At 30.8% G+C, this 11,209-nt stretch overlaps 1 long non-coding RNA gene across 2 annotated transcripts in view; it reads right to left on the bottom strand.

Moving 5' to 3' along the window:
* LOC143906507 (uncharacterized) overlaps window positions 1–11,209 on the bottom strand; it is a 110,619-nt gene that overhangs the window by 6,721 nt on the left and 92,689 nt on the right. For both annotated transcript variants that reach the window (XR_013259547.1, XR_013259548.1), the window contains one exon: window positions 4,997–5,143. This is a non-coding gene — a long non-coding RNA (uncharacterized LOC143906507). The remainder of the gene's footprint in view (window positions 1–4,996; window positions 5,144–11,209) is intronic.

Genomic DNA, 11,209 nt, shown 5'->3' with positions numbered 1-11,209 from the left:
TTTTTGTAAACGCATAACTATACTTTATTTTACATATTCTTACTCATAAGTTTTGTGGCAATTGCATCGTCACATATCCAACCGTCTACATTATTCAAAAAACGTACAAACATACGAAAAACACAGGCGGGTATATCAGCGAGAAAAAGAGCATATCACTAAATATAATCATTCCTTTAACTGAGATAATGTGCGCATCCTGGAGGTAGAGCATAATTATAAAAAAAGATTGACTGCAGAAATGATACATATCAAAGAGCAACCAAACGGTGACCACCAAACGATTCCGCGTCGATTGAGCCGTATGAAAATCAATTTGATTGATAAATAATGTTTATCCATCAAATTACCGAGCCAACGTCACGGAGTCATGCGACCAATGGCGTGAGAGTACGGTTTTTTCTATTTCTTAGGAAAACCATTGACCACCAAAAGAAAAACGATAAAGCAGTTAAAGATATTATGAGGTCATTAATAATCGCTAAAACTGGCGGATTTTTTATCAAACAAACGTGCGCCTATAAGGCATCGCCGAAGTACACAAAGGGAAAATAACTTATTGGTAGAATATCGTTCTGAAAATGTATATTGTATGTGAAATTCGATTAGAACTATCGGGAACTTTTGTCAAATATTTAACGCGTTTTGGTACTTTAGAGGAGAGAGTGCCGTGCTAGATTCGCGAGCACATTTTTTCAATTTTAATTTTGTATAATGTAAATAATGCGGAACTCTTCAATTTTTATCAGGAACTGTAGAACTATAAAAAGTGCTATTAGAACTCTTGGTATTTTTTTTGGTAAATGTCAAGATTAAGGGTGACCTCACCGATTTCAATGACCTTGATATATGTTGTCAAGGTCATGACCCCGAGTGACCTTCAAAGCCGTCGCTCGTTATTCGTTAAAAAGTTATTAACAAAAAAAAGTTTGGAAAATATAGCAGCTATTTTTTGAGTATTACAAAGCATAAACGACTAATATTACGTTTTTTTTTTTAAAGCAGAGAATACTTTATTTCACGAGAAAGTCGCTGCTTTACCAAAACACAACATTTAAAGCAGTAAATTGTTGATAATTTGAAGAATTGGCCTAGCTTGACAATTGCACCATGTTTTGTTAATTTTGTTTAAAACCTTAGATAAAATATTATCAAAAGTTTATATTATCATTCGCGTACATTAAAACATTTTTGTGAATACTTCCTCATCAAGTAATTGCTGTATATAAATGATGACTCCCTAAAATATCATTTGGTATTAATAGAATGAGCAGAATAATGACGCAGACACTTTTCAACATACCGTTTTGCAGTTTTTCAAGATAATAGTAATTCTTCTTCGGAATCATTCATTTGTGGAAACGGTTCACTTCGGTTAACAGCTAGAACCTAGAACTATACTATCATCAGGAGCTGTCTCCACTATATATACATCAATAAAGATAGATTTCAATCGCGACGTCTGCGTATCGCTCTAAATGAGCACACTCAGCACACCTTGTTTCCTTCCACCATGATTGTGACGCCAATGCAAAAGAGCGCAGAGGTCTATGATCTATATGTATATTTCACATATCTATGCTCTTATTAAAAAAAAGCGTGGCGGAAGGATGTATACATATAATGACTCAGTGAAAAGAAAAATTTAAATCGGCAAAATATCTGCCGATTTTAATCAAAAGCCATTTTTGAAAGTGTATAACAGTAAACTGTTTGTTTAAATTTTGCGTTCACTGCCAAACCTGTATTTTTTTCTATTGTTAAAATATTTGTAAAAAAAAATTAAATAAAATGACACGAATAAAAATCTAAAAATTAAAATTTTTATTCTTTATGAATAAGGCATTTATGTATGTAAAAGATAACATCAAATTTAATTAACTTTACATACAGCAGATAATTGAGATATTCTTTATTCCTTAAATTTTAGCCCTATATACTTGATCTTTAAGTTACTATCCGTTGGAAAAATCTGAAGAATACGATCTTGACCATACCATCAGTTGAGCATCCACAGGTATACAACATTTATTGTTATATTTTATAATTTCACAGATGCATAGGTCACATTTATGCATATAAAGAGTTATATATTTATTCTTTATTCAAAGCAGAGGAAGAAGTCCTGCCACTGTGTGTAGAGAAAATGACGGAGCCAATCGACAGCCGTTACACCGGTCACGCTTCTATTTTGTATAGGACTCTACAATAGATTACTCACAGTATGTATATAATTACTTTTCTTTACCTATTATTAACAACTAGATACTTATAGACAATATTAACAACTATATAGAGATTAACGATGATTAATAAAAAGGTTTTAACTTCAAGGTTGCATTTATAGAAGTCGATAATATATATCCGCCGACAAATCTGAGTTACCGACGTCGAGGAAATCGCAAAGTAGTAAGTAGCGTACTCTGCTACGCAAAGGGCGAATCACGACGCGATGGAATAAGATGGATAAAATTCAAATCGAATGTGCGTAAGGTTGATATTTCATGTATCGAACGACAAATTTTTTAAGCATGTTAATTGGCTGTAGGATAGAGAGTTTCTAGAAATCCTCTATCTTGTAGCTAATCAATACGTTTAAAAAATTTATCGTACAATAAATGAAACATTACTCTTTAACGCGACGATAACGCGAAACAAGTGCTTCGTACAAAATTTGTGTCGTATTCGTAATCGCGTGGGAAATTAATTGTGCGGGAGTGCGCGATTGGCGTCGTTCCAACTTCATCCTCAACGTGAGTAATTAATCGCGTTATTTTGTCTACGCCTTATTTATTAATTGAGTCGCACTTAATTTCTTGTTACACCATTTTATCGCTTTCGGAATCTTCTTGAGCAATATTAGGATTATAACCAAGGACTAAGTTAAATAATATAATGACATAAAGATATGATAACGATGAGTCATTTTAAAGAAAACGGAGTCACGCTTTCAAAGTAATCTGTTGTACTAGAATATTTCGTTCATTTCAAATCGAATAAAATGAGGGAGGTTTGTATTTTATGACCATTATATATAAATCTTGTATGAAAAAGGCAGTTGAGACATTCATAATAAAGTTTTGTTAATCATCATTATCGACTTCTATAAATGCAACCTTGAAGTTAAAACCTTTTTATTAATCATCATTTTATTAATCATCACAGTAAAGTTGTCTTGAGATATGGTCGATTCAGTAATTGCATTTTGATTAATAATTGTGTATGTCCTCAACTAATTATGAAAAACACAGTGTTGTATTCCTATGAATTATTTGAAGCCATCAAAATGTTGCAGAACAGTTGTAGAATATTCCACAATATGCAAAATGCAATATTAAATATTAAACATCTTTATTTTGAATGATATGAAATCAATTTATTGATAAGAATGAATAAGTTATGATTATAGAATAAACTGATTTATTTGTTACAAGAATAAATTGCTGATAATTATGTGTTTTTTTTATTAAATAAATTAGTTAAAATATTTGATAAAGTAAATTAAGTTATTCCTTTCATGACACCAAAGTCTTAAGAATTAACTGATTTTTTGGTACGAAAAAGTTAAAATGCATATCTTTACGCCAGAAAAAAATTAAACCACATTACCGAACATATAAGGAAAAATTATCACTTTGAAAATTCGATATTTTATATGTGACGTTATCGAAAAAGTCTATTTTCCACATTTCAATGTAATAATTTGTTTATCAAATATGTTAAGATATTAAATATTAACTGCGCTACGCGCATATTCGCTAAACTCTATACCTACTTTCGATAGTGCCGATAAAAATACAGTCATCAAATATTTAAACAAAATATTTATGTTAAAAGTTGACTTGAAATGTGGTTTATAGATGAATATTTTTAATGGCGACTTTCAAGGACGTATTTGGCAACGCTGCAAGCTGTGCGCTCATGTCACACTTCAGTTCATCACGTACGGGTTATTATCAACTTTTATTTTCACAAATTGTCCCTTATTTTTGCCCACATTACTCCTCACTTTATGTTTCTTATCACTCATTATTATTATAAAATCTCTCTTTGATAAAAAGAAAATGTCACAATATTCTTTGATTAATGAAATTAACACTTACATTGACACTTTTGTTATCAACTTCACATTTACAATCGGCGCCCTGAAAAGCGCAGCGTTGCCATATTGTTCTGACAGTAAAATTTACCGAAAAATAAAAAATTTCTAAATACACAAAATATTTTCACTTTTTTCTTATAATTAAACATAATAATCGATTATAACTTGATTTTATATAAGTTTAATGCAATATACAAGAGTTTGCTGACGCCCTGCTTAAGCGCCTACAAAATACGCTCCTCCGTGAAAGGAATACCTTAATGTCTATTTAATGGTAAAATATTTTTTGTTCGCTTTTTAATTATAAATTTATATTATTATAATTCGGAATCAAGAATATTCTAAATATTTCTTTTACCAACTAATTTACATAATATTTAATCTTAGAGAGAGAAATATATATAAAGATTAAATATATATATTACAAATTCTAATAAAAAGAATATTTGTAAAAAAAAATAAATAAAATGACACGATTAAATTAAAAACGTTCCTCTAAATAGTAAAAATATTCTATATTATAAAAAAATGTGTTAGTATTCTACTCTTGTCACACATTTATTTTATTTCTTTCTATCTTTTCTTGTTTTTGTTAACTATTTGAGCGACAAACTTGAAAATCGGATCCATTATAATTTATTTCATGATAAGAAAGATTTAACAAAATATAACTATTAATATATTATATCTTCATAGTTCTTGACTTCAATTTCATTACAATTTCTTTGAATATCTTATTATTAATGTGTTTAACAATTTATGCATAAAATATTCGCGAGATTGAAGATTGACCCGGTAATTATATTATTTTGAGATTAAACATATCTGTGTTAATTTATCTTAGCTCATCTATTTTAAGGTAATAAATTTCTACAAGATGTTGTATTTACTCACTCCATGGTTGCTCCGCCGTCGTCCTATGCCTCTCGGGTGTCCCTCTTCAAATTTATCCGTTACACTCACAACATATAGCTCGAAGAAAATACGAAAGTCTCTAATCCGCTTGATATCTACGAGTCACACAAATCAGCAGAACAAAATCTGAAATAATAAAAGGATTTGTTAAACCACAATGTGTATAAACTCTGAAATATTAAAATACTGCAGGTTTAATTATAATTGTACTTATTTTGATTAAACGTATCGTAATGTAACATAATTCGCGTTTTATATACGTCTTTCGTTTATGACGAAAAAAATTCGAAAATAATGTTGACATTTTAATGTAATACATAATGATGTGATTAATAAGTTAATGATTAATCATCCGAAAATATGAAATAAAAATCTAACATTGGGTGCGCAATATACTCAAATGCAAAAATCTAATAAAAAATCTAATATATTAATGCTAATTTAAGCTTCAAAAAAGTAATTGTTACTTGTATGAACGTCGTAATAAAATAATAATTTGTTTCTCATCTTCTATCGCTGCGCGAAATATATAAATTTACGTAAAATACCTCGATAAATATTGTATAGATATACATATAGCCAATACATTTATAGTCATCAATCAAGAGAGTTAATTAATAGTGAGCTGATAGGAATTAATAGCTTGCAGAAAATAATCGCGTTTTAAAAAATAATATAAGTAACGGTAAACAGAGTCATTGTCCTTCGCTGAGACTTGAATTTCGCCATGCGAATAACAATACATGAAGGTTTGTGACACAATAGAGGTATTCAATAATAAGTTAAAGTTTAACGGTTTGACAGGTTATGTCGAGTTAAAGTCGAGTAAAAAGTTAATTTTTAAACTTTTAACCCAAAAATTAATATGTGATATAGGTTAATGAGTCACTTATGTATTTTGCATAACCTTAAAGAGTAGCGCGCCCAAAGTTAATTAATTAACTTTTTACTCGACTTTAACCCGACATAACCTGTCAAACCGTTAAACTTTAACTTATTTGAATACCCCTAATAGCGCGTACCGAATGTTATGAAAACAAATATCAAGGCCGTATGTCAGCCAGTTTTAATTACGTCTATCACGAAATATTTACTTCGCGTGTACTTGGCGCGAGACACTGCCGTGTCTCTTGATATTTATCGTATTATGTGGAACAACTATACGTTGGATATTCTGTTCCTTGTATTTCAAATGCGGCGATGAATATATTATTCTCAACGATCCATTATCAATATCAAAATACTAATAGCCAAGCTATACATTTAGCACCAAAACTTAAAACGTGATATATATTTAAAACAATACTGGTATATATTTAAATCCAAACGTCGTTAAGAATTAATCGCCTATATAAGTATCGTGAAATTATAATCAATCTATATAATTCACATTCTCTATCGTTCCAATTTCTATTCTAAATAAATCGCATCAGAAATATCTGTTTCGAAAAGCAGTTGTCGCTTCAATACGTTTACAAATTTTTAATCGCGCGGGCTAGTAATCGTTTATTGTAAAATATGATTGAATATATTCCATAATATGTCACGACCACATTTCAAGGATGTGCCACTGCGTACGCTGAATGTTTTAATCCGTGTATTTTAAATTAATTTCGATAAATAAACTGCAAATATTTTGCACTTTGATTAACAATAAGAGCAAAATTTAATTATTACATGCGAGTTATTTAATTCTTTCCTTTAATAATAATTTGAATCGTTGATTATAGGTATATATGCTTAAAAAGTATTATTAAAAACCTGTGGTTTAAATAATAAAAATATCTTTATTTTAATCAAAAAATAATTTATCTGATTTTATCTAAATTAATTTATTGTTATTACTCAAGAGAGAATTGAAGTTATAAAAATATACACACATAATTCCCTAAAAAATCTAGGCTTAAGACAAACATTATCTGAATTCTTCAATCGGATCGCGATTACAAATACAACATCAAGAAAATTAAATTAATTCTTTATTTGTTAAATCGTATTATATCTGAATACTGGCTTCAGTTTTTGAACAAAAATATAATTATAAATATATGCGAGCCCAAGACAGCTATAGTATAGTTAGTTTGCATTTTTGTAGTCTTTACTCCGTTTCGTTCGTTGTCTAGCGTGATCGGATGGCGAGGCAACACACTCTGGAAGAGTATTTGGAGTCGATATGTTTATTAATATTACTTACATCACTGATTTAGGTCGATTACATATAACAGTTCTTCACTCAACTCGTGCATGGTAACTCCAGCACGTCCGCACCCAGTCTGTGCCGTCGCAATCTCTTTATTACTCCGAAAACTCTAACCGTCTAACGCACACACTCAGCTCGCGTCGTCTTTCTCGTCGTATTGCTCCAAACCGACTCGATACCTATAACGTTCGCACTAGACTCATGCCGTCGCACGCGTGCACGCAACGTCGTCGTGATTCTTCCCCTTTTCTCTCGTCTCGCGCTCTACCCTAACGCCATGATCTGCCCAAAGTGTGTTCACGCACCTGTCACATGGCTCGCAGAAGCGAGACCACGTATCCTACATTTTTTGTAATAAAAGCTCTGATTATTGTTTTAGTACTATTCGTAAAAGAAACGATAAGGAGAACGAAACCCGCAATATAGTAGTGGTAAATCGTGCAATAATTTTGTCAAATTTGAAAACATTTTAGAACACATGTTTGTGCAGTAATATATGATTTCTCTTCGTTATAACACTATTTGTTATATTTCCCTATTTATCCATTGTAACTGTGTTTTAAGAAAAGTACCACTCCAATCATCCTGTATGTTATGATAACCGCATAATTTGTTTTAAAAAAAATCTATAACATTTTCTCATAAAACAACTTTGTGAATTATATGAGCCTTTTTGTGCATAGAAAAAATGCTTAAAATATAAAAAAACTCAAGATTATATATACTATGTTAATATTTCAAAAGCACGATATTTCAGTTATGATATGAGTAATTGCTTAAAGTTGTAACGAGTGAGGTATTTTTCTTTATCGCCGAAAGATTCTTTTTGGAGACTATCCTTTATATTATGTATTATAGTTTTCCTCTTTTATACAACCGACGTTTGTAACTTGAAGTACCTCGGCGAGCCCTCGTTACGGGGGATGCCACTTTCGCCATTAATTCGGCGGTTTCGCCTCGACGAATAGAATGCGCGCGCGTAAACGATGTCGGTGGGCCTAAATTAGCGAAAAGGAAGAAAATAATGAAACATTTTGTTCCGCAGTAACCCATTACGTTCTATGGCTTTCAACGTATCGTCGTGTTATCCGGCTGATATATCTCGTATGTCTATCCACCCTTGCGCCACCGTTAATAGCAGGCAATTTCGTGTTCCCTCGGCTAACCCGTGTAATTGAACCAATGTGTGTTAATCAGAGGCGCCTCATTTGCCACGGGGAATAGTCCAAATTGCTTTTGTTACCTGGAATATCTTGGTACGCGGCAATGCTTGTATTGATTCACGAAATTGACACTCTGCCTAAAATATGTAAAACGTGTGCCGGTCGCGCGAATTATGAAGCGCAACGATGAGCACTGTTTTGTATCTCAAATATATAGCACCGTATTCCTATACGATAAAATACATTCCACTTTTCCGTTTTCGCCATAACGCGTTTCACCTTGTACAAATATTACATTAATTCACAAAATATTATACAATTGCAACAAATAACGTTACGCGCAAACAGAAACGTTTGGTTTTGAAAACTTTTCTACCTTATTTTAATATAATTCACGATAATACCGAAATACAGAAAATATTTCACGTGGGATAAATAGCTTGCGACAGATTTTTGCAATACGATTTCAGTGCATACCTCCTGTCGCGTTCGAAATATTTTTACCATTTTACAAAAATGTTTAATTTGCATATAAAATACGCGATGCAGCTGGCGTTATTGGAACGTACATTGTAGATTTATCATTAATGAAATTTTAATAAAATTTCAAAAATAATCTATTTATTTAATTCATTGATTGAGGGTCATTTTATGGCAATGGAGATCTATAATACGATGCAGGCTCTAGCTTAATGTATACGTGCTAACTACGTGTGCTAGAGACTAGTACAATAATGTACTATTGCCAGGGGATCACATTGGTCCGAGTCAGCGCAGTTAATTTTCGATAGTACCGAATCACCCTCGTGGTAATTGTCGTCCATGACTTCAACCGTTAGTCGTCTTTGTCTACTTGTTCTATGCGCAAGCAGCACAGTTTAAGTTCTGCGGCCACTAACAAGTTGCATTATATTCGAATATGCAGAAATTTAATTTTCTCGATACTATGATGAATAACCTATATTTAAAAGTATTCGAGTTTTTTAATAACTTTAATAAGTAAAGAATCTTTTAAACGTCTTATTTTTAGAATTTTAAATCTTAAATATTTGTATCAATTACATATTAAATTATTATTAATTAAAGCTTTTATTTGACTTTTTAAAGTTTAATTCTTAATTTTTTAAGTTAAAAGTATTCGATACTTTTTTGCTCTTTTTGTCTGAAATATTAATGCTACTTTGCATTTTCACACGAAATTCGACAAATATTATTTTATTCTAATTCTTCTTCTAAGATATATATATATATATATATAGAGTTGCGATGTCCAAATCTCAAATGTATATAATAGAGAACAGAAGAAATTTTAACACATTATATTTCGTGAAAAAGTTAATTTTATTAGGCCGAATTATTCCAATAAAGGAATTAGGATGAATTTTGTCTTGCAAGAAAGAATTGAAATGAATTTAAAACTCGGGAAACCAACTCGGAATTTAAATCTCGCATTATGAAATATTATTCATAGTATGAATTAAATTTCGTGGCACGGATCGCTGTCAATCCCTTTAATTTAAGTTTTTAAACGCTCTATTATATTGAGAATTGCTGTATTTTTAAATATTTATAATTTTGGTAATTTATTGATGATCACATTATACGATACAAAACTTTTCTGTTTTCTATTATCATATATAAAGCATCACTGTGATGTGTGATGTGTAAAGTAAATGTAAATAGTTCTTAGATTTATAATAATAAAATTTATCATAGATAAATATATAGATAGCTATAATTTAAATATCAAAGTTTTCTTGCATTTTTGCGCTTTTCTGTAGCGTATAGATATAAATTAAACATAACATAGATAGAAGGAAAAAAACATGACTAGAACTTTTATATTTTTATTATTTTTATTTACCTGCGCAAAGTTTCACTATATAAATAAATTTAAGCGATAAAGGCAAAGTCTAGAAATTCTTATAGTTATTTATATATTTTGTAAAATATATATATATACGTTCTTTCAAAAAAGTACGTGTTGCAACTACTCGAGTCTCATTGTTAGATTAAACATTCCGAAAAAGTTTTTGAACTTTTAATTTTATTAATTTTGTCGTGTCAAAGATATGTTTCTTGTAAATTTTTTTTACTCGTCGAGTAAATTCGCTGATTGAATTCGGCAGATACAATCGAATAACCGTACCTAATAGCGGGTGAAGGCAATACCCCAGGGATTTTTTGCTCCCCCGCACCATTAAGGAATAATGCACGAAATATTCGCTATAACATAAGGATCTCTAAATTACTTTTCCTACAAGACTGCTTCTATCATTAAGCAAGAGATCTAATCTTATTTTTGAACCTAGACTCGTAAATATTTATTACTGCTAGATAATTAATTTGTCTGCCCTTCCTTTGACATAATTATTTTTTTGTTATATTAAAAACTCGTATTCGTATATATTATTTTTTAATTTCTTTTGCACCGATTATTTTGTATCGCTTTTTTAGCATTATAATGTATAATAAATAAGCTCTATACATTAAAACTAGTTTAACATCGCGCATAATAAAAGTTGCGTATTTATAAATCAATGTTTAAAAAATTTTACAGTTTTAAAAAAATCAGTGTTAATATCAGAATTTGACGTAATACTTATCGTCAGCTTTAATATGTATAACATATATAATGCAAAAATATTCATGACAATAATATCTAGTATCGCGCCTCGTATTTTCACGCAAAGGTATCGCCGCGTGAAGGGCGTCCACGACGCCGCGAACATGGCGGTGGTCATAATTCTGTCGACGCGAAGCGTAGTATACCCGGGATGACATTTGTTATCTCGCGCAGGACACATGAGCGTCTGGGAGAAGTTTTCT

Source organism: Temnothorax americanus, unplaced genomic scaffold (genome assembly GCF_048541705.1).
Source record: "Temnothorax americanus isolate GAGA-0224 unplaced genomic scaffold, ASM4854170v1 Scaffold72, whole genome shotgun sequence".
In the NCBI taxonomy this organism is placed as follows: domain Eukaryota; kingdom Metazoa; phylum Arthropoda; class Insecta; order Hymenoptera; family Formicidae; genus Temnothorax; species Temnothorax americanus.
The sequence above is the reverse complement of the archived record's forward strand: the minus strand, read 5'-3'. Positions and strand labels throughout refer to the sequence as shown.